At 49.2% G+C, this 24951-nt stretch overlaps 1 protein-coding gene across 7 annotated transcripts in view; it reads left to right on the top strand.

The window, feature by feature from the left end:
- Positions 1 to 24951, top strand: part of LOC145524035 (uncharacterized) — a 343643-nt gene that overhangs the window by 202335 nt on the left and 116357 nt on the right. For 5 of the 7 annotated variants that reach the window (XR_014067056.1, XR_014067063.1, XR_014067053.1 and 2 more), the window contains one exon: positions 23216 to 23282. The gene's annotated coding sequence lies outside the window, so the exon portion shown is untranslated. Of the gene's footprint in view, positions 1 to 12625; positions 13319 to 13567; positions 13790 to 14198; positions 14800 to 18475; positions 18699 to 23215; positions 23283 to 24951 lie in introns of those variants that run through there. The other 2 variants (XR_014067041.1, XR_014067084.1) reach the window with 2 other exon arrangements.

Below are 24951 nucleotides of genomic sequence, written 5' to 3'. Positions count from 1 at the left end.
TTGGTTTTCTTCCATCCAACTGCAGTTAACACTTTCATGTACAGTGTTGTTCAGTTGCTAAGTCATATCTGACTCTTTGCAAACCCATGGACTGCAGCACGCCAGGCTTCCCTGTCCTTCACTATCTCCTGGAGTTTGCTCAAACTCATATCCATTTAGTAGGTGATACCACCCAACCATCTCATCCTCTGTCTTCCCCTTCTCCTCCTGCCTTCAGTCTTTCCCAGCATCAGGGTCTTTTCTAATGAGTTGGCTCTTCAATGTCAGGTGGCCAAAGTCTTGTATATGTCATGTACAATATTATCACAATTTATGACACACACTCTTTTAAAATTAAAGAGCAAATAAGCGAAAAAAAAGTGCTTTTCTGGAGTCATTTCAGCTACAGCCTGGTGCCTTGTATTTAGGACAGTTCCCAGAGGCAGATAACATGGACATTCACATACACCAGTAGTTAGAGGCGGTCATCGCCAAGCTTTGAAACAATGACCTTGAACCACATTGCACTGTCTTCAAGAAAAGTCATTTAGAATCCATTCAGCAAGCTTTGCTCACTGTGTAGTGACCCGGAGAAGAATAAAGAGCTGCTCCTTGCTAATTCTGGGTAAACATTGTATGCTGCTAGTTATGCCATTTCTCTGTCCAGTATTCCTGTTCAGCAATACTCTCCTACTTTCGAGGTCCACACATCCGGTTATTATTTCAGGATCTTCAGCAATATTTGAGAATATGATCAAACTACTGCACAATTGCTCTCATCTCACATGCTAACAAAGTATCGCTCAAAATTCTCTAAGCTAGGCTTCAACAGTGTGTGAACCCAGAACTTCCAGGTGTTCAATCTGGATTTAGAAAAGGCAGAGGAACCAGAGATCAAACTGCCAACATCTGCTGGATCATAGAAAAAGCAAGAGAATTCCAGAAAAACATCTACTTCTGTTTCATTAACTACACTAAAGCCTTTGACTGTGTGGATCACAACAAACTGTGGAAAATTCTTGAAGAGATGGGAATACCAGACCACCTTACCTGCCTCCTGAGAAATCTGTATGCAGGTCAAGAAGCACCAGTTAGAACCAGACATGGAACCACAGACTGGTTCCAAATTGGGAAAGAAGCACATCAAGGCTGTATATTGTCATCCTGCTTATTTAAGTTATATGCAGAGTACATCATTTGAAATGCCGGGCTGGATGAAGCACAAGCTGGAATCAAGATTGCTGGGAGAAATATCAATAACCTCAGATATGCAGATGACACCACCCTTATGGCAGAAAGCAAAGAACTAAAGAGCCTCTTGATGAGGGTGAAATAGGAGAGTGAAAAAGCTGGCTTAAAACTCAACATTCAAAAAACCAAGATCAAGGCTTCCAGTCCCATCACTTCCTAGCAAATAGATGGGGAAACAGTGACAGACTTTATTTTCTTGGGCTCAAAAATCACTGCAGATAGTGACTGTAGCCATGAAATTAAAAGACACTTACTCCTTGGAAGAAAAGCTATGACAAACCTAGACAGCATATTAAAAAGTAGAGATGTTACTTTGCTGACAAAGGTCTGTCTAATCAAAGCTATGGTTTTTCCAGTAGTCATGTATGGATGGGAGAGTTGGACTATAAAGAAAACTGAGTGCCAAAGAATTGATGCTTTTGAACTGTGGTGTTGGAGAAGACTCTTGAGAGTCCCTTGGACTGCAAAGAGATCCAACCAGTCCATCCTAAAGGAAATCAGTCCTGAATATTCATTGGAAGGACTGATGCTGAAGCAGACCCTCCAATATTTTGGCCACCTGGTGCAAAGAACTGACTCATTAGAAAAGGCCCTGATACTGGGAAAGATTGAAGGCAGGAGGAAAAGGGGATGACAGAGGATGAGATGGTTGGATGGCGTTACCGACTCGATGGACATGTTTGAACAAGCTCTGGAAGTTGGTGATAGACAGGGAAGCCTGGTGTGCTGCAGTCCATGGGGTCGCAGAGAGTTGGACATGACTGAGCAACTGAACTGACTGACTAATGATCCTATTGTATCAAAATATACTTCAGTAGAACAGATAATTATTTCCTAGGGTCCTATCTCAATTCTCTGGTGGCTCGACGGTAAAGAATCTGCCTTCTTTACTCTATGTAGGAGACCTGGCCTGGATCCCTGGTCAGAAAGATCCTCTGGAGAAGGGAATGGCTACTCACTCCAGTATCCTTGCCTGGAGAATCCCCTGGACAGAGGAGCCTGGTGGAATACAGTCCATGGGGTCACAGAGTCAGACACGACTGAGCAACTATCACTACACTATCTTATTTTATTTAGATCTTGATTACCCAAGATCCTTTTGAGTCCTTCACACTGGATCTTGTTTTGTACCAAAGGTTACATGGATTTAAAATCCTTCAATAGCTGGTTTTGTTCAGAGAGAATGTCAAGTACTCTAAGTCATGAAAGATCTGGCATTGTCTTAAAATTCCTTAAACAGGATGGCTACCCAAGACATGGTGAGACCTCTGACACCCTGGGAATGGTTCTCCGGATAGAGAATTGAGAAAAAGCCGACGAGACTGGAAAGCTTTAGAACGAGGAAGTGGATGTGAACTCAGCGCAGAGTCTGGGGTCCTGAGGACAATTCGCTCCGCTCCCCGCCTCCATCCCCACCTGTATCACTGCCCTTCACTCTCAAGGATGCCGCAGCCACTGCTGGCTTGTCGTTTCCTGGGCCAAGACGTCCATTTAGCGTGTACTCAGAGTGCATCTTTGCTGCCTGCTCACGGGCTGAGGCTGAGGGGTGGCTCACATTGCAAGCCCTGCTCCCAGGCTCAGGATTCTTCTGGGAAGGCGTCCTGCACAGAGCACCATGTGAGAAGCCGCCCAGCACCAACCGGAGGCATGAAAATCAAAATGTGGGAAATTCACTTTTCTTTGAGAGACTGCCAAACACTTGACCTTGTTCTTGAGTTTCTCAGGGCAAGCATGCCTTGAGTCGCAGCTTTTCGAATCAACCCATCTCTCTAGTTTGTCTAGAATGTAGCAGTGTAGGAGAATGCTCGCTCATCTTTGTACACATCATAAACCTGTCCTTAAGGAGTGTCCAGCAATCTGGCAAGAATAGTTTGCATCTCCAGGTTCATTCCTGTAAAGAAAGGTACCTGGTCTTTCCCCACAGGGATCGAAGGAGAGAATGGGACTCCTGGTGTGGTGTAAGGCACCCGGTCACCAGAGTTAAATTCTTCAGAAAACGTATCAAGTGGATGGTGGAAAATGCAAATGTGGGCACCATAGTGAAATTGTGGTGCTCCCTGACTCAAACTTGATGTGAGAAATGGTGGAGGAAAACTCATGGACTTATCCCGGAATATCCCGAAGTGACAGCTAGGTGCAGTGAAAAGAAAGTCTTCGGAGACGATCTCAGGGATCTAAGATCACGTGTGTGGACAAGAGGCTGCAGAGCCTCAGGCCTGAAACATGACAGTGGATGGGAGGCGCCCCGTGACCGAGCAGCCGGGAGACGGAGCTGGGCTGGGACCGATGGAGGACCTGACCTAGAGTGCTGGTGTGGACTTGAGGGGAGGGTGTGAGTCACACGGAGTCGCTCACACCCACCAGGCCGTGGGAGCAGCCTGGGGGTCTGCTGGCGGATGGAGGGAGGAGATGGGTGTGCGTCACATGTGTGCACACTCTGTGTGTGTCTATGACAGGTAACACGCGAGAACCTGCGGGGCATTACGCCATGTGAAATAAACCAGACAGAAGCTGCATGATCTCGTTTATAGCTGGGACCCGAAGAAGTCAGATACGTGGGGGCCGAGAGCAGAGCCGTGGTCGCCTGGGGCGGAGGGCATGGCGAGAGGTTGGCCACAGGGCCCGGGGTGGCTGCTGTGCAGGAGAGGGGGTTGAGGGGGTGGTGTGGGGCCTGGGGACCCCCGCGAGGGACCCTGCACTGACGCTGGGTGACGGGCTGCATTTCCTGTGCCCTGTCGCACACGCAGAGCCCCAGCCGTGTGAGGAGATGGTTGCCGGTGAGTCAGTGTGCTCACGTCACTGTGTGTGTGTCCAGATCACCGTGTCATAGACCCTCAGTGTATACGAGTCATAGACCCTCAGTGTATACGTGTCATAGACCCTCAGTGTATACGAGTCATAGACCCTCAGTGTATACGAGTCATAGACCCTCAGTGTATACGTGTCATAGACCCTCAGTGTATACGTTTTTATTTTAAAAAGCTCCACTGTTCTCTATACTTGTGGTTGCCGAGGGAGTCGGGGGCTGAGGAGGGAAGGAGTGAGGCTTGGATTAGCAGATGCCAGCTCTCATTATAGGATGGACAGAGAACAAAGTCCTACTGCACAGCACGGGGAACTGACCGCAGTTCCCCGGATGATAGATCGAAAAGAAGGAACAACACCCAAAATAAAACAAAATACTGTGCTCGGCTTCAAAATAAAAGGATTTCAGGTACAGCAAACCTACCCACCTATTCGAGAATCCACATCTTTAAATATCCATATAACAACCTATAAGGCAGTTTTTTTCCTCAGTGTGTTAATAAAGTATTTCAGTGTCTATGAATACATTATCAGTCTTGTTAACTTGATAGGGGACAAATAAACCCACAGGACTAGACATATTCCACACTTACTGCTCCCGCAGCAGCTCAAGGGTCTGAGCGTCTCGGAGTCCCTGCAGCCCCGCTCTTGCTGGAGGCTGAGCCACGCTCACAGGTGGTGAGAGGCGGCATGTGGGTGAAGTTCGCTGGCACAGACACGAACCTCAGAGCAGTCAAGGAGCGACTCCGGGCAGTGAATGACAGTCACTGAAAGCCAAACTCACAGGTCAAGCATGTGCAGAATTAAAGCTATTTTGAAAGACTGAAATCATTTCTTCGACACCTTTGGCAAAAACAGATTGAAAAAAATCACAACATACACTGTAAATAGTAGCAGTTTAAAAAGAGCCAGGTAAAAACGAACACATAGATTTCCAGAATAATCAAAAGGCACATTATTGGTATTTCCAACACCCAGTCACCATCTGCGAGGAGGGTGAGATTCCCTTTAAAGGGCGTCAGAATTCTGGGCACGTCCCCAAATACAAGCTCTCGGAAGCAAAGCAAATACGAGAACCGGGACTGTCAGAGCAGTCTCCTCTCTGCAGCTGGAGGGTAGACGTAAGCCGGGTCCTTCTCGGCTGTGGCACCGTCCTTCCTGTGATGGTGCAGAAATTACTGCCTGGAGACGTCTGTCCCTGCACCTCCTTTTTGTTTTTTCAAAGGATAGCGAGGCACCTAAATGTAAGGTGGTTAAACCAGAAGACGCGGATGGGAGATCTAACCTGATGAACATCCATGTGTATTTCTACAGATAGAAATACAGTAAGATCGTAAATCCCATGTGCGCTAAGCTGCTTAGTCGTGTCTGACTCTTTGCGACCCCATAGACTGTAACCCGCCAGGCTCCTCTGTCCCTGGGATTCTCCAGGCAAGAATACTGGAGTGGGTTGCCATGCCCTCCTCCAGGGGATCTTCCCGGCCCAGGGATCAAACCCATGTCTGTTATGACTCCTGCATTGACAGGCAAGTTCTTTACCACTAGTACTACCTGGGTAGCACCTTAAAGCCATAGGTCCTGCCTCCTTTTTTTTTTTTTTAACATCTGGGAGTTTGTGAGGAAACCAACTAAAATTGGGAATAGAAAACATCAACCCTCCAAGAAGCAAGGGCACGCAGGTGGGGGTTGGGGACCATGGGAAGACTTTGACCTGAGAACATCTACCTCCAGACTTTCTTGAAGTGATCGTCATGACAACATTTCCCGGGATAGCTTCACTTTAGTTCGCTGTAGGACACCGTCTTCTATCGTCAGCACGGAGATGAGGTTGGATGATGCAGAGAGAGAGGGAGAGGCCCCGCCGCATGCACTGGCTCGTCCAGGCCCAGGCTGAAAGATTCTGGGAGCACGCAGGAGATGGACGTACCTGGCCGACCTGGGGGCGGTAGGGAGCATCCCAGAGGAGACGGCAGGACGATTGCCAAGGGCAAGTGAAGATTCACAGGGCGCTGGGAGCAGGAGGCGTGCGTGCACACACGTGTGTACCTGTGTGGCCACATGGAGAGGGACTGGGTGAAGCTCAGGCCCAGGGACGGCAGGTCCAGCGGTGACAGGCAGTCAGTACCAAGAAACGAAGCGGGGTAGGGCAGGCTGCTCGAGCCGGGCCTTGGGAGCCCAGGAGCCTCTGAAGGATAGTTGGTACCGGGGGGCTGCCAAGGTCAAAGTGGCACTTGAGTGGCCTGTTCTGATGGGTACTTGTCAAGGGTCATAAGACTAGAGAGAAAGAGGGAGAGAGACAGATGGACAGACAGACGTTGATGAGCTGACAGACTAGTGGACAGTGACGTCACCCCCAGAGTCAGAGCACTGATTCTCTGTGATTTGTGTGGTTTTAAGTTAAGTTTGGGCTTCCCTGGTGGCTCAGCTGGTAAAGAATCCGCCTGCAATGCGGGAGACCTGGGTTCGATCCCTGGGTTGGGAAGATCCCCTGGAGAAGGGAATGGCTGCCCATCCAGTATTCTGGCCTGGAGAATCCCACGGACTGTATAGTCCATGCGGTTGCAAAGAGTCGGACACGACTGAGCGACTTTCACTTTCAAGTTAAGTTCCGTAGGTAACTTCCCTCCATCATTAGACTGGAACCACTTTTTTAACCCACCTTCTGAATATTAACCAGCTGTGACTTTTCTTTCTGGGACTTGAAAAAATTACTTGACTGTGAAGGACTTAAAAGCCTGAGAATCTTGTCTAGAAGGCGGGTGTGAACGTGCCGTGTCCGAGTCGGTTAGAGGAGTGACCGGTCAGCTCGGCCTCCTGCCTGGTCTCCACGTGTTCAGCAGTGTCCCAGACAATGCATCCAGCACCTTCCCATTTCAATACAGTGTGTATTATCTTTCATTAAGAAGATTTTCAAACATAAAGAAAAAATAAAGAGAACAGTAAACGCTGAAATACCTGTGACCTGCATGGCTGTGTCTTCTTCAGCTACGTCTCTGAGTGACATTTTGGAGTCAGTTTAGACGTACCGATCATTTATCCCCGATTTCAGTAGGCACCTCTGAAATACAGGCACAGTTTCCCTCATACTCACAGAGACAAACACCTTCCATGAGTACGTCTAGCTCCCTGGTGCCTTCTGTTACCTGACCCGCATGAGTTTTCCCTGCCTTCAGTGTGTGTTTTACAGCTGGTTTCCCCAAATCAGGAGGCAGTCGGAGTCCTCAGACCGGAGGTCAGATCGCGCTCAACCGTCGCCTCCCTCACTTCCCCCCGCGACGACATTAAGAGGCGTGATTTCATTTCCAGTGCTAAGGGGCCGCATGGATAAGATAGCCTACTCCCATTACCGCGATAATCAGACCACCCCCAAACAGCAGCTGACCAATGAGTTCCCTTTCTCTTTCCTTTGCCCTGATGGGGCCAGACATGCTCTTACGTCTCACAGCAACAGGAGCCCAGAGCCTGAATGACCCAAAAAACAGAGTCCGGTTCCCTGAGTGACGAGAATGCCTGTCCTGTGGGTTAATCACCACGGGTAGCTGCTCACGGGGCAGCAGACCAGTCGGGGCTAAAGCACGTGAACTGTGCAAAAGACGCTTAGCGTCCAGGTAGCATAGACAATACAGGGTAGTGTGGAAACTGCATTTTAGGGCATGTAAAGGAAATTCACATCGATTTAGGAATTTACTAAATAAACTAATATGTTAAGCTGAGTTTAATTATCACTAATTGTTAAATAATCATTAATATTAAAGAATCAATTATCATTATTTTTTAAACTTTTATTTTGTATTGGATACAGCTGATTATGGGCTTCCCTGGTGGCTCAGACAGTAAAGGATCTGCCTGCAGTGCAGGAGACCCAGGTTCAATCCCTGGGTTGGGAAGATCCCCTGGAGAAGGGAATGGCAACCCACTCCAGTATTCTTGCCTGGGGAATTTCATGGACAGAGGAGCCTGGGGGAGCTAAAGTCCACAGGGTCACAGAGTCAGGCATGACTGAGTGACTAACGCTTCACTTTTTGTAGCTGATTAGCGATGTTGTGATAGTTTCAGGTGAACACTGACGGGGCTCAGCCATACAAATTACACGTATCCCTTCCCCCCCGAAGCCCCCTCCCACCCAGGCTGCCACATAGCACTGAGCACGGTTCCATGTGCTGCCCAGGAAGTCCTTGTCGGCGTCCATTTTAAATACAGCGGTGTGTAAGGATCATCACTTCTTCTATTTAATTAATTAAATAATAAATTATTTTAATCTGACGGTTTAATGTTAATTTTAATATAAAAAGTTCCATCTAGTCAAAGCTATGGTTTTTCCAGTAGTCATGTATGGATGTGAGAGTTGGATCATAAAGAAAGCTGAGCACTGAAGAATTGATGCTTTTGAACTGTGGTGTTGGAGAAGACTCTTTTAAAGTCCCTTGGACTGCAAGGAGATCCAACCTGTCCATCCTAAAGGAAATCAGTCCTGAATATTCATTGGAAGGACTGATGCTGAAGCTGAAACTCCAATACTTTGGCCACCTGATGGGAGGAACTGATTAATTTGAAAAGAGGCTAATGCTAGGAAAGATTGAAGGCAGGAGGAGAAGGGGTCGACAGAGGATGAGATGGCTGGATGGCATCACCGACTCGATGGACATGAGTTTGAGCAAACTCCAGGAGTTGGTGATGGACAGGGAGGCCTGGCGTGCTGCAGTCCATGGGGTCGCAAAGAGTCGGACACAACTGAGCGACTGAACTGAACTGAATCTTAATACATTAATTCACAAATAAGTTAGTATAAATTTAGAAATTTAGCATGGATTGGAGGATTTTATAAGGCTTTTGTACCAGATGGCGTGTGTTTTTCAGCTGAAATGTTTACCTGAGCCAGATTTCAGTTCTCAGCTGAGATTTTGTACTTTTGGGGTTTTCATCTCATCAGATTTACACGGCCCCTTTTATTTCCCAAGGAGCTCGTCCGACTTGATTGAACTACAGTCCTCCTTTACTATTAAGAAAGAGAAAATCAACAAGGTGCAGTTTTGTTAAGATGTCAGTTCTTCCCAGTTTAATCTACAGATTCAACAAGGCCAGTCAAAACTCCAGCACGTTACTTACTGGGCATCAACAGACAGATGCTCAAGTCTGCGTGGAGAGATGTAAGCCCAGAGTAGCCAGCGCAACCTGGAAGGAGCACCAGGCTGAGCACTTAGGCTGCCAGCCCCCCAGGTGTCTCGTGCTTTGAACCGTCAGGCCTTGTACGTAGGTGATCTCACAGCACTGCGCTTGTGTGCCGTGACCATTGCCGCTGCCATCTTTATGGTTGTCTGGAGGCGAGGCGCACACGCGTAGGGTGGCCTGTGACCATCCCAGCTCTCTCTCTGCAGTAAATCCCAGCTCTCTCTCTGCAGTAAAGTTCCGCTTGAGGAGTGTGATTCCTAGTGCAATAACTCTCCTGGCTGATTTGGGAGCTCCCGTCCCTCCTGTGAAATGAAGCGTTCCTTCTGTGTCCGTAACATGTAACTGAACTTGGTCTTGAGACTTGGCTGTTGGTTTTAAAGGCTCCACTATCCAAAAATTAGGGAGAACTGATAACAGCGCTAAGGACACAATTTCTCAAAAAATCGGTTCAGTGTCCTTTGCCAAAACTTCTCAAGATACTGTAATTCCAAGAAACATGAAATTTTAGCATTCTCAGTAAGAGACACACCGACACTCTATTTCAACAGTCACCTCTCTAAACAGTGATGATTCCACTGGGACGCAGTGTCCTCGTTGCCTTATGAGGACAGTGGGCTCCCTTTCCAGACACCTGGTCCCGCCTCCTCCACTGGTCATTGAGTCCCTGGGCCGGTCACCATCCATCTGGGTTCTGACTCCACTTTGATTACAAATGAGGGCGGGGTCTCTAGCTGACCTGAAGGCCCCTTCTGATCTCCACTTCCATTTGTGAATACTTACAGATGACTTAAGTTCACTTGCATTTATTTCCTCCCCCTCAGGTTCCCGTTTCATGCTTTATTTCAGAGGCTGTACACCGAAGTCCAGAGGCTTGCACCCTCTTGTCCTTTCACATACATGCAGAGCCACTCTGAAATCCCTGAAGATTTCAGATACAAAAGCAAGAACTACACACATGTTAATTTTCCTCATCACCACAGAGAACATGAATCCTGTGCTTGCTACTAAGTAAGTGATCACTAGGGGTTCCCAGGCGGTGCAGTGGTAAAGAATCCTCCCGTCAGTGCAGGAGACACAGGAGATGCAGGTTCAATTCCTGGGTCGGGAAGACCCCTTGGAGAAGGGCATGGCAACCCACTCCAGTATTCTTGCCTGGGAAATCCCATGGTCAGAGGAGCCTGGCGGGTGCAGTCCGTGGGGTCGCAGAGAGTCAGACACGACTGAGCGATTAAACAGCAACAACAAAGTGACAACTCGGGAGGGAAGAAACGATCATCTCAGATGAAGCCGTCAGGATGAAGGTGGATGACGGGAGGTTACAGCACGAGCAATCATGACACGCGACACGGAGACCAGCAGACGCGGAGCTGGGCCCTGGGAGATGCCGAGGCTGTTTCCACCCCTCTCGGTCGCCTGGAGCCCTCGTCCCAGTGGGTGAAGCCTGGACTTGCACCTTCTGCCCAGGGTTAGCCGAGGTCAAGTCCCAAATGGGGCTGGTGCTCTGGCAGCCCTGCACAGAGGCTACAGTGATGCCCAGAGGGATGGCACGCCCTGGATCCCTTGCCGCTGGACGGCCCTTTGATATCACAGGATAGTACTCATATGTGTAATCTAATTTTTTTAAAAAAATGAACGTAAATGAATGTATTTACAAAACAGAAGCAGACTTACAGACATTGATGCAGCTATACCTAATGTAACTTACAGTTACCAAAGGGGAAGCGTGGGGGGAGGGGGGAGCAGGGCTTGGGGTTTATATACGACACTACTGTATGCAGCACAGATAACTGACCAGGACCTCCTGTGCAGCACAGGGAACTCTAGGCAGTGTTCTGAGCTAGCCTATTTGAGAAAAGAATCTGAAAAAGAATTTGTTGGTTTTGTTTTGTTGTTCAGTCACTAGGCCGTGTCCAACTCTTTGTGACCCCATGGACTGCAGCCTTCCAGGCTCCTCTGTCCTTCACTATCTCCCAGAGCTTGCTCAAACTCATGTCCATTGAGTCAGTGATGCCATCCAACCATCTCATCCTCTGTCACCCCCTTGTCCTCTTGCCGTCAGTCTTTCCCAGCATCGGGGTCTTTTCCAGTGAGTTGGCTCTTCACATCAGGTGGCCAAAGTATTGGAGCTTTAACAACAGTCCTTCCAGTGAAATATCAGGGTTAATTTCCTTTAAGATTGACTGGTTTGATCTCCTTGCAGTCCAAGGGACTCTCAAGAGTCCTCTCCAACACCAGTACTCAAAAGCATCAATTCTTTGGTGCTCAGCCTTCTTTGTGGTCCAACTCTCACATTCACACATGACGACTGGAGAAACCACAGCTTTGATAATATGGACCTTTGTCGGCAAAGTGATGTCTCTGCTTTTTGTATGCTCTCTAGGTTTTTAAAAATTTTTTGGAGTCTCGTTGGTTTACAATGTCGTGTTAGTTTCAGGTGTACAGCAACGTGATTCGTGTGCTCATATACGTGTATCCACTCTTTTTTGTGTATGTATAAATGAATTACTTTGCTGTACACCTGAGAGTTATACAGCATTGTTAACCAGCCATACTCCAGTAAAATTCTAAAAAATTAACAGAGCAAAAGAGTCTTTCCTGAAAGTTTGGTTTGGGGCAACCCCCCAACCACCACGCTCCTGCAGTCCTAGACGTGTGGCCTCAGCCAAGGGGTCTCATCTCTCTGGGCCCATCTGGGGTCAGAACATCAGGCTTGTCCCCTCAGAACTTTCAGCCTTCAGCAGCTTCACTGCGTGCAGACACGAAGGCATTCGCACAGCCGTGTGGCTTTTATTTTGTATGTTTTTCCTTCCTGGGCAGGATCAGATCCACGTTACCCAGTGTAACTTTGTGCCAGGACTTTCAAACATGATTTTCTGTCAGCTGTGACATGTTTCAACACCCCCAAATACTTCAGGAGACAGTTAACTTCTGGGTTTTAAGAAAGATTTAATCAAGACGTGCGTGTTCGGACTTGCTCTGGGGCAGTTGCATCTGCAGCTGGCCGCGCGGGACCCAGGCTGGGACCACGTGCTGCGGGATTCGCTTTCCTCCACTTAACTCTTCATTCATTGCCGGCTTTCTCAGGGCACCTTTGAACATGGAGCTTGCCACACGGAGGCCCAGATAACCCATTAGCTGTGTTGTAATCATCTAAGAACCCCAGCTCAATCCTGCTGCAGCTGGGAGACGGGCGATGGTGCCCTGTGCCAGGCGGGGCTGGGGTTGGGTTGTTTTGTAGCTGCCTCTGGGTCCTCCAAATGCCTGCCATGGAAATACCCTTTGGTTCTGCAAGCAGTTAAGATCCTATCTCTGTTCAAAATCATCATTACAGGAGAGAGAAGTAATTTCAGGGAGACCATTAGCAGCACGCCCGAAACATCCTTATTAACTTTTTCTTCTTTTGTGGCCCATCTTTTCTCAGGCTCTATCTGCATTCAGCATCTGGCCCGGCTGCCAATCCATTTTCATAATAATAATAACACGTTGCGCGGCTCGAGTGCCCTTTCATCCCCGGAGCCCAGAGCACTTTGCAAACATTAATTAATGAAGCTCGGCGCAGCACTCTTTGAGGCGGTGAGCCCTGTGAGGTACAAGACGGTTCAAGTGGTTCTCCCGGGCTCGCCTACTTCTGAGCTGGAGGAAAGCCCCCACAGAGGCTCCACAGATGCGGGGTTTGGCCGAGTCCACGACAAAAGCGCCCCCCCACCACCACTGAGAGCTCCCTGGCCTGGACCAAGCGGTCCCTCATCTTGGCGTCCGGTCCTGAGGTTGACAGGGCCCAGCTACCATCCTGGACCTTCTAGAACCTTGCTGCTTCTCTGGACTTGGGCTCGCCTTGGGAGACTCAGTTCTGCAATCACCACCTGGAGTGGAAACGCGAGAGAAGAGGCGTCCACTCCTTCCCATCCTGCTGGTGCTGAGGTCCGGGTGGAGAGAAAACACAACACCTCCGGGGCCCCGTGGCACCCAGGGTCGTGTGTGTCCCCACGGAGGGATCAGAGACACACGGGAAGCCTGCGGGCTCACCCATTCACACCTCCCACAAGTGCTGACCGAATGCGCGCTCCTGGGGGCTGGACACGTCTGAGCCCCGCTGCCTCTGGCCTCGTCCTGTGTGAGCACACACATCTGGGGGCTGAAGGGCATCCTCTGAACTGTGTGACTTGGTGATGATGAGGGGAGAGGTGCCAGGTTAGGGGCTGAGACCCGAGGAGACTGGGCTGCAAGGAGGCCTCTGAGGTCCAGGGAGGCGGGAGGATTCTCCCTGAGTTCTCGGCAGCAGGTTAATGAGCTGGTTGGCAGCTGGCAGGGGCTCCTGTTGTGACCTGGTCCTAACGATCCCATTTCCTGGGAATCTGCTTAGGACAGCCCTTGTGGGGCTGAGATGCATGTCCTGCCTCTTCGTGGCCGACGCCTTCTGTTTCAGCCTGAATGAGGGTGAGAGCCACGTGGTCTGCAGGGGACAGGGTCGTCGTCCTCCAGAGAGGACGGGGGTCCCAGGGCGGCTGCTCGTCACCTGCCAACACCTAGAGACGGCATCTCTGCGTGACCTTCGGGATCCCCGGACCTGGTCTCACCTTCCCAGGTTGGACATGGGATCCCTGGAGGAGAGAGGGACTGACGTGTGTGTGTGTGAGTGCACACGTGCGCGTGTGCTTGTGCCCATGTCCATGTGTGCTTTCTATGTGTGCCTATGTGTGCATGCGGGTGTGTTTGTATCACTGTTGTTCAGTCACTCAGTCGTGTCTGACTCTCTGCAACCCCATGGACCGCAGCACGCCAGGCCTCCCTGTCCATCACCAACTCCTGGAGTTTGCTCACACTCCTGTCCATAGCGTCGGTGATGCCATCCAGCCACCTCACCCTCTGTCGCCCTCTTCGCCTCCTGCCCTCATGGGTGTTTGTGTCCATGGGTGACTGGCGTGTGTGTCTGGGTGGTGGTCCTGGCTGCGTGAAGAGCTGGCTGCCAGGTCCTTCTGGGGCCCTGGCTCCAGACCTCACGACTTTCTCAGATGTCAGGAGGGACCCGGCGATGCAGTGTTTCCGGGATCTGGGGAGGAGGCCGTCGGACTGGAGCCCAGCCTGTGTGTGCTCACGCGAGCCCTGGCTGAGCTCTGTCCCCTGAAGAGCCCTCCCCCAGCAGCAGCGGGCCCTTCTGCTGCGGGCTGCACAGCGGGTTCCAGGGTTCACTGTGCGCTAAGCCCGCCCAGAGCACTTGCAGAAGCCCCGTGCCCACGGCCACCCCCACAGAGGCTGAAGCTGGGCCTAGGCAGCGGGACCCTGGCGCGGGTCTTGGGGAGCCGCTCAGGTGACCCCCGTGTGTGGCTCCGCTCGCGTCCTCTCGTCAGGCCTCAACCAGTGGCACTGCCCGGGTCGGGGTTGCTTTTGCACAAAATGCTCTCATCTGGAAGCCGGAGAACTGCTGTTCCTCTTCTGGGCCTGCAGACAAAGAGGTGGACGCTCAGCAGAGACCGCAGTGGACACGAAGCCCCTCCCACCCAGGTGAACCTCCAGGAAGGCCCTGGAGTTCGGATGTTTACGGGGAACTTGGCGGTCCCTCCACGCCCGGATTCTCAAGACCAGCCAGGGACTTGGGTGGGTGCAGAATTCCAGTTGGAATGTTCCCCACGTGCACCACTCCACACCCCCCTGGAAGTTCCCTGATTGATGATCCCCTCCCCTGGTGGACTAGGAAAATCAGAAAGCACCTCTTTCTCCTGCCATCTCCTGAGCCAGGACGGAGGACGCGTAGGGACAGGTGACAGGAGGGGAAGCGGCCCTGCGGACAGCCTGCCGGGATGCTTGCCTCCGGCCCGTCTCCCAGGAGGGCGGTGCTAGGTGAAGAGCATCAGGAGCCTGGCCGTGGCCTCCACCCACAGCCAGTGCTGTTTCCCTCTAAGATTGTGAAATGAGAACTGAAAGTTATCTGATCGGCTGATGGTAATGTCCAAACGATGATGAGTTTTAAAGAATTCTGAAGACCATGTAAAGAGAACACTGCCTATTCACGCGATGTATGAAGTCGTATCATTCTCTCATGCTTGGCCCACTTGTCAGACAGACCAGTGAGGAGTAGATCAGATTAGCTCGTTAGATGCTTTTACAATAAGACACTGCAAGTTGGAGTGATAGAAAGGGCACGTGGGGGATTTATTATTGAGATATTTTTTGAGTTTTAAATAGATTGTTATGTGGTCTTGGTATGTGCCTGCCATATTTTAATTTTAGTTCCTTCATGATTTTAGTGGACATTTACCACATTTGAGTACAATGCACCCCAAAGTCTTCTTCCTTCCTCTTCCTCAGAGAGTCATTAGTTAAACTGTTCTTCTGAAGCTATTTTCTGAAAGGGCCCAGACCCTTTACAGGAAGTAGGGCTTTCGGAACCATTTTCACGTGGTGTTCATGTGGCCTGCGATTTTCACACAGTGGAAGGGCGAGGGGGCATTAATGATGGAGAAGGTTCTGCCCTTTCCCACACTAGGGAGGTGTTTGCATTTAGTAGGACCCTGTAAAGGGGGCTTCCTAGGTGGCACTAGTGGTTAAGAACCCACTGCCAATGCAGGAGGCATAAGAGACACCAGTTTGGTCTCTGAATCGGGAAGATCCCCTGGAGGAGGGCATGGCAACCCACTCAGTATTCTTGCCTGGAGCATCCCCGTTGACAGAGGAGCCTGGAAGGATGCAGTCCACAGGGTCACAGAGTCGGACACGACTGAGTGCGGATACACAGGGACCTGAAGCCGTGGTCCACAGGAGTAGGTGTCCAGTGGCACCGTTCCAAGAACACACAGGAAGCACTTTTTGTCTTTTTGAGGTCTTGTTTGGAACTTTGGCCTCCTTTATCCTTGGGCATTGTTTATTGAGGTGTAACTTATGTGAAAAAGTGCTCATTAAATGTACAGTTGGATGAATTTTGGCTAATGCATATAGTCATGTAATCACAATGATTGCAACCAATAGAGAAAACACTTTCATCACCTCACAGATTTCCTCCTGCCCTTTGCAACAAAGTCTCTTTCCTTCCTCTCCCAAGACCCTGAAGCCACTGACCTGGCCTCTGTCCTCTGGTTTATTTCCTTTAAAATAGTCCATCAGTAGCATCTTACAATATGTGGGCTGCTTAAAAATCGAAATATGGTTCATTTATGATGTTAGTTTCAAGTGTGCAGCAAAGTGATTCGGTTACACATAAATACATATATATATATATATATATATATACGTCCATTCTTTTTCAGATTCTTTTCCCTTGTAGTTTATTACAAAATATGTAGTAGAGTTCCATGTGCTATACAGTAAGGTCTTTGTTGATTATCTCTTTTTTATGTAGCAGTGTGTATATTGCAAACTCCTAATTTATCCCTCCCCATCACCTTTCTCCTTTGGTAACTGTGAGTCTCTTTCTGTTTTGTAAATAAGTTTATTTGTATCATTTTAAAACTTCTACATATAAGTGATATCATGTGACATTTGTTTTTCTTTGTCTGACTTACTTCACTCTGTATAATCATCCCTAGGTCCATCCATGTTGCCACCGATGGCAATATATCAGTCTTTTCTATGGCTGAGTAATATTCCATTGTATATGGGTACCATATCTTCTTTGTCCGTTCCTCTGTTGATGGACACTTAGGTTCCCGTGTCTTGACTATTGTGACTAGCGCTGCAGTGAGCACTGGGGTGCCTGTGTCACTTTCAATTAGAGATGTATGCTCGTATGTAGACTTTTACACCTGGCTTCTGTCAGCACAGTGCTTTTGAGGCTCGCCCATGTTGCTGCATGGACAGAAGTAGCTTGTGCCCCTTAATTTCTTAGTACTATCCTATTGTGTCATAGTTGATGATTTGTTTATCATTCACCAGTGATGGACAGTTGGGTTGCGTTCACTTTGGGGCCACTGAGCATAAGACGAATCGATACATTCACGCAGGGCTCTTTGGGGGAAAGTGTACTTTTCTTTCCCTTGGGTAAATACCTGGAGTGGGACTGTATGGTAAGTTTATGTTAACTTTGTAAGAAAAACCTGTCTTCCAAAGTCACTGTACCATTTGGCATTTCCTCCAGAAATGTGGGAGAGTCCCACTGGACAGCATTTGTCAGAATCCCAGTCATTCTAGCAGGTGTGTGGTACTGTCTCGTTGTATTCTAATTGCAACTTTCCTAATGACAAATGGTGTTGCGCATTTCTTCATGGGCTTGTCTGCTGTCTGTGTATCTTTTTCTGTGAGGTATCTGTTCAGATCTTTTGCCCACTCTTTTAAAACCGAGATTGCTTGTCTCATTATTGAATTGTGAGCTCCTCGTAGATTCTGGCCAAGATCTTCTCAGATGTGTGTTTTGCAAATACTCTCTCCCCATCAGAGGCTTCCATTGCGTTTCCTTACTAGTCTTTCAAAGAGCGTGTTGTTAACCTCTGATGAACTCCAATTTATATCTGTTGGTTGATTTAGCATTTCTGTAACTTCTCTCAGCAAAAATCTTTTCCCAAAATTTGTACCACAAAGAGTGCCAATTTCCTTGCTTCATTGGCATCATTATTATTTTAAAATTTGACTCCCTAATTGACAGAGAATGCTATCACACTATCATCTTCTATCGAATTTATTTTCTGATTGCAAAATTGGACACGCTCCCTGTTTTTTGGTCACTTGTTTTTCTCCTGTGAATCTCTTATTCCTGCCCTATACTTATTTTTCTCTAGGGAGTCGCTGTGATTTTTTCTTATTGATTTTAACAAAACTTCCAAAAAGTGTTAAATATTAATGATGAGAAGGGGCTACTTGTTTGGTCCTTATTTGAATGAGGGCAACTATTTTTTTTTCTTGTTGCATAGGTTACTATTAGAGTTCTCAATATTAAATTTTGAAAAAATGTTCTTTTAAAATAATTGAACCTCAGGAATGTTTATTAAAAGTTGTCCTTTGGATACATACCCTGGTGTTACACCATCATAGCCTGGGATAGTTACAATATGATCATGATGAAAAATATTTTTTATCTACTCATGAAATAAATATTTAGTGTGACAAAAATTAGGAATTTTTTATGTCAACATGTGACATGCATCACTGAGAAAGGAAAATCATGTGGTCATCTCAATAGATGCAGAAAAGGTTTTGACGACATTCAAGACCCAGTTGCAACTAAAAAAAAAAATTCTCAGCAAACAAAATAGATAGCTCTGTTTCAATCTGATAAAGGGGATTTGTAAAGACTTTATAGCTGACATCACACCTGTGGTGAAAGGCTGGATGCTTTTTCTTGTAGGTTTGGATGAGGGCTGGTGTGATTTACCACTGGTTCCTTTCAACATTGTACCTGAGATTGTGGCCCATGGAATAAAGAAAGAAAAATTAATAAATTTACACATACTGGGATGGAAGAAATAAAACTGTTCAGTCACATATGACAGGATCACCTGTGTAGAAAAACCAACAGAATCCACAAAAAAATACTGGAACTAATAAATTTAAGAAGGTCAGAATGCAAACACTTGTATCTCTGTATAATTGCATCAAACAGCAGAAGACTGGAATAAAAAATAATACCATTTACAGTGGCACCAAGATTTAGGGTTATGTCTTACAAAATAAGTGCAGGAGCTGCCAGCTGAAAACCACAAAGCTTGAAATAAATTATATACAAAATGATAATGTCCTTGCACTTTCAGTCTGTAAAACTGCACAAACCTTCTCTCACCTGTATCTTACATGTGCCACTGATGGTCAGCTTCCTCCTCTCATGCTGTGGGCTCCTCAGATCAGAGCCTCCTTGGGGCCAAGCTGAGCCAGCACCTTGAGTGCCCTGGTGATAAGGGTGGGGCTGGACTGGGCCCCAGGCACAGTGCCGCCTCTGGATTTACAGAGAAGCAGATGTGAACCTTTGCATTTGTGAAACTTCTGATCGAGCAACATGAATTCCCTAACATTTCTTGTAAAAATGTATGAAAATTCATTCTTTTCTTTCCTTGTTTACTCGAGATGTTAAAAAACTGCCCCTGCACAGTGAGATTCGGTCTCAGACCCTCTGTGAACACCTGGCCCCTCATGTGGATGCAGCTGTGCCCCCCAAACAGATGGCATTTCCCCTGAGTCCAGACAAGCAGCTTTTCCAGAGATCCTGCACCCACTGTCCTGATTCAGCATGTGGCTCCCCCCACCCTATCCTCACCAGGTGACATGGTGGGCGTGGTCCATGGGACCGTGAGGAGAGCCACACATGCGGCTATAAATCAGTAGTAGCCACTATAAACATAAAAAATAGAATTATTTTAATAATATGTTCTATCTAACCCAATATGTTTTATCAAACAGTATCATTTCGTGTGCAGTCATTACAGAAAACATAAATGAAATATTTTACTTTTTTCTAAGTCCTTGGAATCCACACAAGCAGCACAGCCCAGCTTGGATGAACTGCTGTTCAGGGGTCTGGAGCCTTCCCGCTGCCACGGCCACCGTGGTAGTCAGGCCTGGCCTGACTGTGAAACCTCAGAGAATTGACGTTGAAGACACGGTCACAGATTACTGGAGGGACAAATGTGTCCCCCAGATCAGAGGCTGGGAGACTGGGAAACCCATGAGGCTGTCACAAAAGGTGAGCGAAGGGGAGGTTTTGAAATAAAGATGAGGAGTGATGCCTGAAACTGGGCCGGGAGCTTGTCCTGTCTGTTTAGAGGAAAGTTTTAAAGTGTGTCAGTCATTCACCCGTTAGTGAAAATGGAGGCTCTCAGAGCCGACTCTGATGGAAGAAGGAAGAGTGGGACTCGGCTTCCTGGCAGGAGGGGGAGGAAAGAGGAGACGGCCGCGTCTGCCGCCCGGTTCCGCTCTCAGCCCCTGTCTCCGCGCGGACGCAGGAGAAGGCAGGCCCCGGAGGCGGACGCCGTAGAGCGCAGGTCCGGGCCGGCTCCCACGTGCAGGGAGAGCCACGTGACGGCGCGTGGTGCTCGGAGACCCGCTCCGCGGCATCGCGTAAGGATCGAGCCAGGTCATTTCTGGGATGGGTCCCGGCAGACACGCTGTTCAGTTATCATCACTGTTCTATCGCCAGGCACTTACACTGAGTCTTAGCCTAACTGGACTGTCGAGGGGAAACTGTTCCTGGGGAACGTGGAGCCTGTCCGAGCCACCGAGGACCAGGGGGCTGTCCTGAACGAGGCAGGGAAGCCGTGACTGGCACCCTTCCCGCAGCCCCACGTCCTCCCAGGACCCTGCGCGAAGCGGCCACAGACCATCACCCCGGGAGGCACACGGCCTGCGGGTTCCTCGAGTCACAGTGAGCAGAAAGGGGCGAAGTCTTGGCGGGCCTCAGTGCCCTTACACATCAGCGTGCAGCTCCAGAGGTGGCGGGTCGATTGCGGTCTGGAGCCCCCAGCTGCCCGCCCCACAGCTCTGGCCTGGCCTCCACTTACGGAGCGTGGAGCAGAGCCGTGATGCCCTCTCCTGCACCCCCCCATTCTTTCTCCCGGCCCCTGACCGCTGTCCGTATGCCCTGCGTGCTCAAGGCAGAGACCTGGACTCGCCCTGGATGCCTCCCTTCCTGCGTGGAATCACTCTCCAGGCCCCAGTGACCTGCCCTGAGCCCAGTGCGTCCTCCTTACTCGACCTTGACTGCTTCACCCGACGGCATCCTCTTCCTGGGTGAGCCCCCTCTAACCGCCCCCTCTGCCTGCGGTCCAGAGGGAGAATCTCAGAGCCCTTCCTGGGCTTCTTGTCGACATGACACTCGTCCAGGGCTCCATGCAGCCATCCGTCCCTCAGTCTCATCCTGATTGCTTCCTGCTCCATGGACTCTGCTCCATTGACCATATTTCTTTAAAAAAAAATTTTTTTTATTTTTTAATTGAAGGATAATTGCTTTACAGAATTGCATTGGTTTCTGCCAAACATCAACAAGAGTCAGCCGTAGATGTGCATATGTCCCCTTGCTCCCACCTCCCTCCCCATCCTGCGCCTCTAGGTCGTTGCAGAGCCCCGGTTTGAGTTCCCTGAGCCACGCAGCACATTCCCACTGGCTGCCTGCTTTACCTGCGCTAATGTGAGTTTCCATGTCACTCTCCCCATGCAATCCACCCTCTCCTTCCTCCCCCCTCCCCATGTCCGTAAGTCCGCTCTCAATGCATCAACCTTATTTCTTATCTCAGTTTCTTGAAAAGTATATGTGATGTAATGCTCGGAACCTTTGTGTGTGCTCTTTGCCCTGCTTGGCTCACTTACCCTCCTGCTCCCCACCCCACCAGTGCACACACATTTCCTCCCCGTGTCCTACACCCCCGAGGCCAACACAGGCCCTCCCGCATGCCTGGCCTGGGGTGAGTTCTCCCCAGACAGGTCTCCCTTCCCTTGGGATTACCTCCTGATGAACTCACCCTTAAGTTGTAAAGAAAATCCAAAGTGAATCCAATACCCCAACCTACTGCACATCACACACCCCGGCCCACCTTAAATGTGCTCAGAGAGCTGAGGCTAGCACACATTATATCCAAGTGTTGAATATCTCACTTACCGAATCCCACACTGAAGGACGTAAGAACCCCTGTCTGTGTTTCGGTGGTTACGCGTGATGAGGGCAGGGGCTGCTGACTGGGAGCTAAGTCTTGCTGCCTTGCCCAGCATCACAAGTGAGTACCAGATGGTTTATTGGCACCTGGGAACAGATGGAAGTTCACAAGTCCAAGTACAGCTTCTACAGAATGAGTATCACTCTTGCACCATCATGGCTTCCCAGGTGGTGCTAGTGGTAAAGAACCCACCTGCCAATGCAGGAGCCATAAGAGACATGGGTTCTATCCTTGGGAAGATCCCCCCCTGGAGGAGGGCATGGCAACCCACTCCAGTATTCTTGCCTGGAGAATCCCACGGACAAAGAGCCTGGTGAGCTACTGTGCATAGGGTCACAAAGAGTTGGATACGACTGAGCATAGATACATTTTGAAAGCTGAGAAATCTTCAGATGAACCAGCGTGTGTCAGGGATGTCTGTACAGATATCTCCTCCCTGCCGTGCTCTCCTGAGCACACTTCTCATCACGTGGCTCTCGGGGACCACGTGCTTGGGGCTCGAGGCTGAGCGCATCAGCGGGCAGGACCCGCACCCCCTTCCCCATCAGTCGGGTCCTGTAGGTGACAGGTGCTCATATTCTCACCGATTTTACTGGGAGAAGTTTCACACCAGCTGCAGAGGGAGGAGGCGTGAGAGGGAAGTGAGGGGGCTGGACGGGGAGGACGTGGACAGGTGGGGACGGCTGTGGGGCATGGAGAGGCTTTAGCCGAGATGTTTGGAGGCGGGATCTCTGCGAAGGTGAGCTCTGGCGAGGCCAGCCCCGACCATGGAAACTGCAGGACCGGGCAGAACAAGAGTGACTGTTTTGCCTGTGGTCACCGTGAAGGTTCTTGAAAGGCAAGAAAGAAACTGGGTCATCTTGTGTTAGAAAATGAAATCTGAAGAATTTTGAGTAGGGAGGGCTTTCTTTTTTAAAGTGGAGTCTGGCTTCGAGATCTGTAAGTGCGTCCTCAGAAGGCACTGCCGGGCTCCTGGTCGTCCAGCTCGGGGTCAGCTCATGGGGGCTGGAGGGCTGACCTGCCCAGGACACTTTGTAAACAGCTCATCGCCATAGAAACGCAACACAGTCACTGGAGGTTCACACGGCCAACTAGTTCAACCTGTGCAATGAATTTGCAGAATCTAAATTCTTGTTTCTCTTGGTATTGGTATAAGATTAACTGAACGTTATCTTCATGGACAGCAAGTAGGCAAACACTAAAATTTACTGTGTCGTTTTTTCTCTTTAAATTCCAGAGAACTTAGCTTTCTCTTGTTTTTATGAGTGTTGGGATGTAGGGAAAATGGCTTTGAACAGGTGATGGGAGCATTTGGGTTGGAGATCCTCGTGTCACCCTAAATGGCCACCCAGAACCCTGGATTTCTCGTCCTCAAATGGAAGGAAAAACACACCCATGCTAGTTTCTCGCACTTGACAGGGCAGTGATTCCTAATTTTTTTTTTTTAGATTCTCATTTGAAAAAGTTGAAAGTTGCTGAAAAACTCTACCAAGAATCCCACAGTGGAGATGCCAGGTATGTCTTCTTGCAAATTCAAATGTGGCAAATTCAAATGTGACTAGGGCTCTTATGAGAGCCTAGTCACCCTCATGGCAAAGCTGTTGGTTTCACGGGAGATGTTTGGAGGTTGAAAGTCTCTGAAACATCTTAAGTCGCTGACTGAGGGCAGATGTTTCCTTGAGCCAAGGAGGAATCTATGACCCGGGACCACACTGGCTTCAGGGGCTGGTGGGTTCGGGGTGGAGAGCTGGTCGGTGGTTGGCAGGACTGTGCCATCTGTGATTTATCCCAGCCCCAGGAGGTCTGTGCCAGGGGCCAGGGGAGGGAAGCTGTAGTGAAGAAGGAACTATAGACCTGGGGATTGTCATACAACATGGACAGACAGACAAAGACAGACACCATGTGGTATCTCTTCTAGGCGAATCTGATATACGACACAAACTTATTTACAGAACAGAAACAGACTCACAGACATGGAACACAGGCTTGTTACCAAAGGCCCAGGGGTTGGGGATGAATTAGGGGTTTTGTGTTAACATTTGCTGTTGCTCAGTCGCTAAGTCGTGTCCGATTCTGCGATCCCGCGGTTTATAGCCCACCAGGCTCCTCTGTCCTCTACTGTCTCCTGGAGCTTGCTCAAACTCATGTCCATCGAGTCGGTGATGCCATCCAGCCATTTCATCCTGTCTTCCCCCTCTTCTCCTGCCTTCGATCTTTCCCAGCATCAGGGTCTCTTCCAAGGAGTCAGCTCTTCACATCAGGTGGCCAAAATATTGGAGCTTCAGCATCAGTCCTCCCAATGAATATTCAGGACCAATTTTCTTTAGGATTGACAGGCTGGATCTCGTTGCTGTCCAAGGGACTCTCAAGAGTCTTCTCCAGCACCACAGTTCAAAAACATCAACACACACACACGGAATTTTCTGGGCCAGGGCTGCAGACCCACAGAAGGTGTGAGGAGGGGGTCTGGGATTCAGAGAACCCAGAGGGAGCCCCACAGGGAACCTTCCAACCAGAAGTCACGAGTTGGAGCATCGAGTGTCCACAGCTTTCCTCGTGAGCACCGTGTGGGGAGGTGGCTCCCACACTGCCATCACATACTCTTGCCCAGTGGAGCCCCGCCCCGCACTCGGGAGGTGCCCCATACCCAGTTGGATCAAAACACCTGTCTTGTGGATGTTTTGGAGCCAGCATTCCAGGCAGCTCACCTCGACTCCCAAACCTGGAAGTGCATCTCTGTGTTTAGTGCAGAAGCACATTTGTGTGGTTACTTCTGTTGCTCTTGGGTTCATCTTAATATTTGCTATCCTCGCAATTCTCCTTAGTTTAAGAGCATGAGAAATATAATAGGTGAGTTTTAGGGGAAAACAGCCATACTAAAACCCCAGTTTTACCAACAGTAGAATTATTTGTTCTTGGCTTCTTCCACCCAGAAGGAGCAAGGGACCATCCGTGCTCTTGCTGATTGTTGCCGACGTGTGATAATGGGCTGACTCAGCCCACAGCACTTTCCCCGTAGGGTTTTACTACCCCCAAATGGTGTAGCAACCGCAGCATTTGGTTTAGGGCGACTGCCCAAGTACAGAAGGCTCTTCCCAGGCATTGTTCTGCACCTGGATGGGCCCCAAGCAGCTCTGCCACCCATCAAAGTATCTTCAACGATTTCTTCAGTTTGTTTTTTGCT

The sequence above is a fragment of the Giraffa tippelskirchi genome, chromosome 10 (assembly GCF_054371585.1).
Source record: "Giraffa tippelskirchi isolate mGirTip1 chromosome 10, T2T-mGirTip1v1.2.pri, whole genome shotgun sequence".
Taxonomy (NCBI): domain Eukaryota; kingdom Metazoa; phylum Chordata; class Mammalia; order Artiodactyla; family Giraffidae; genus Giraffa; species Giraffa tippelskirchi.
The sequence above is the reverse complement of the archived record's forward strand: the minus strand, read 5'-3'. Positions and strand labels throughout refer to the sequence as shown.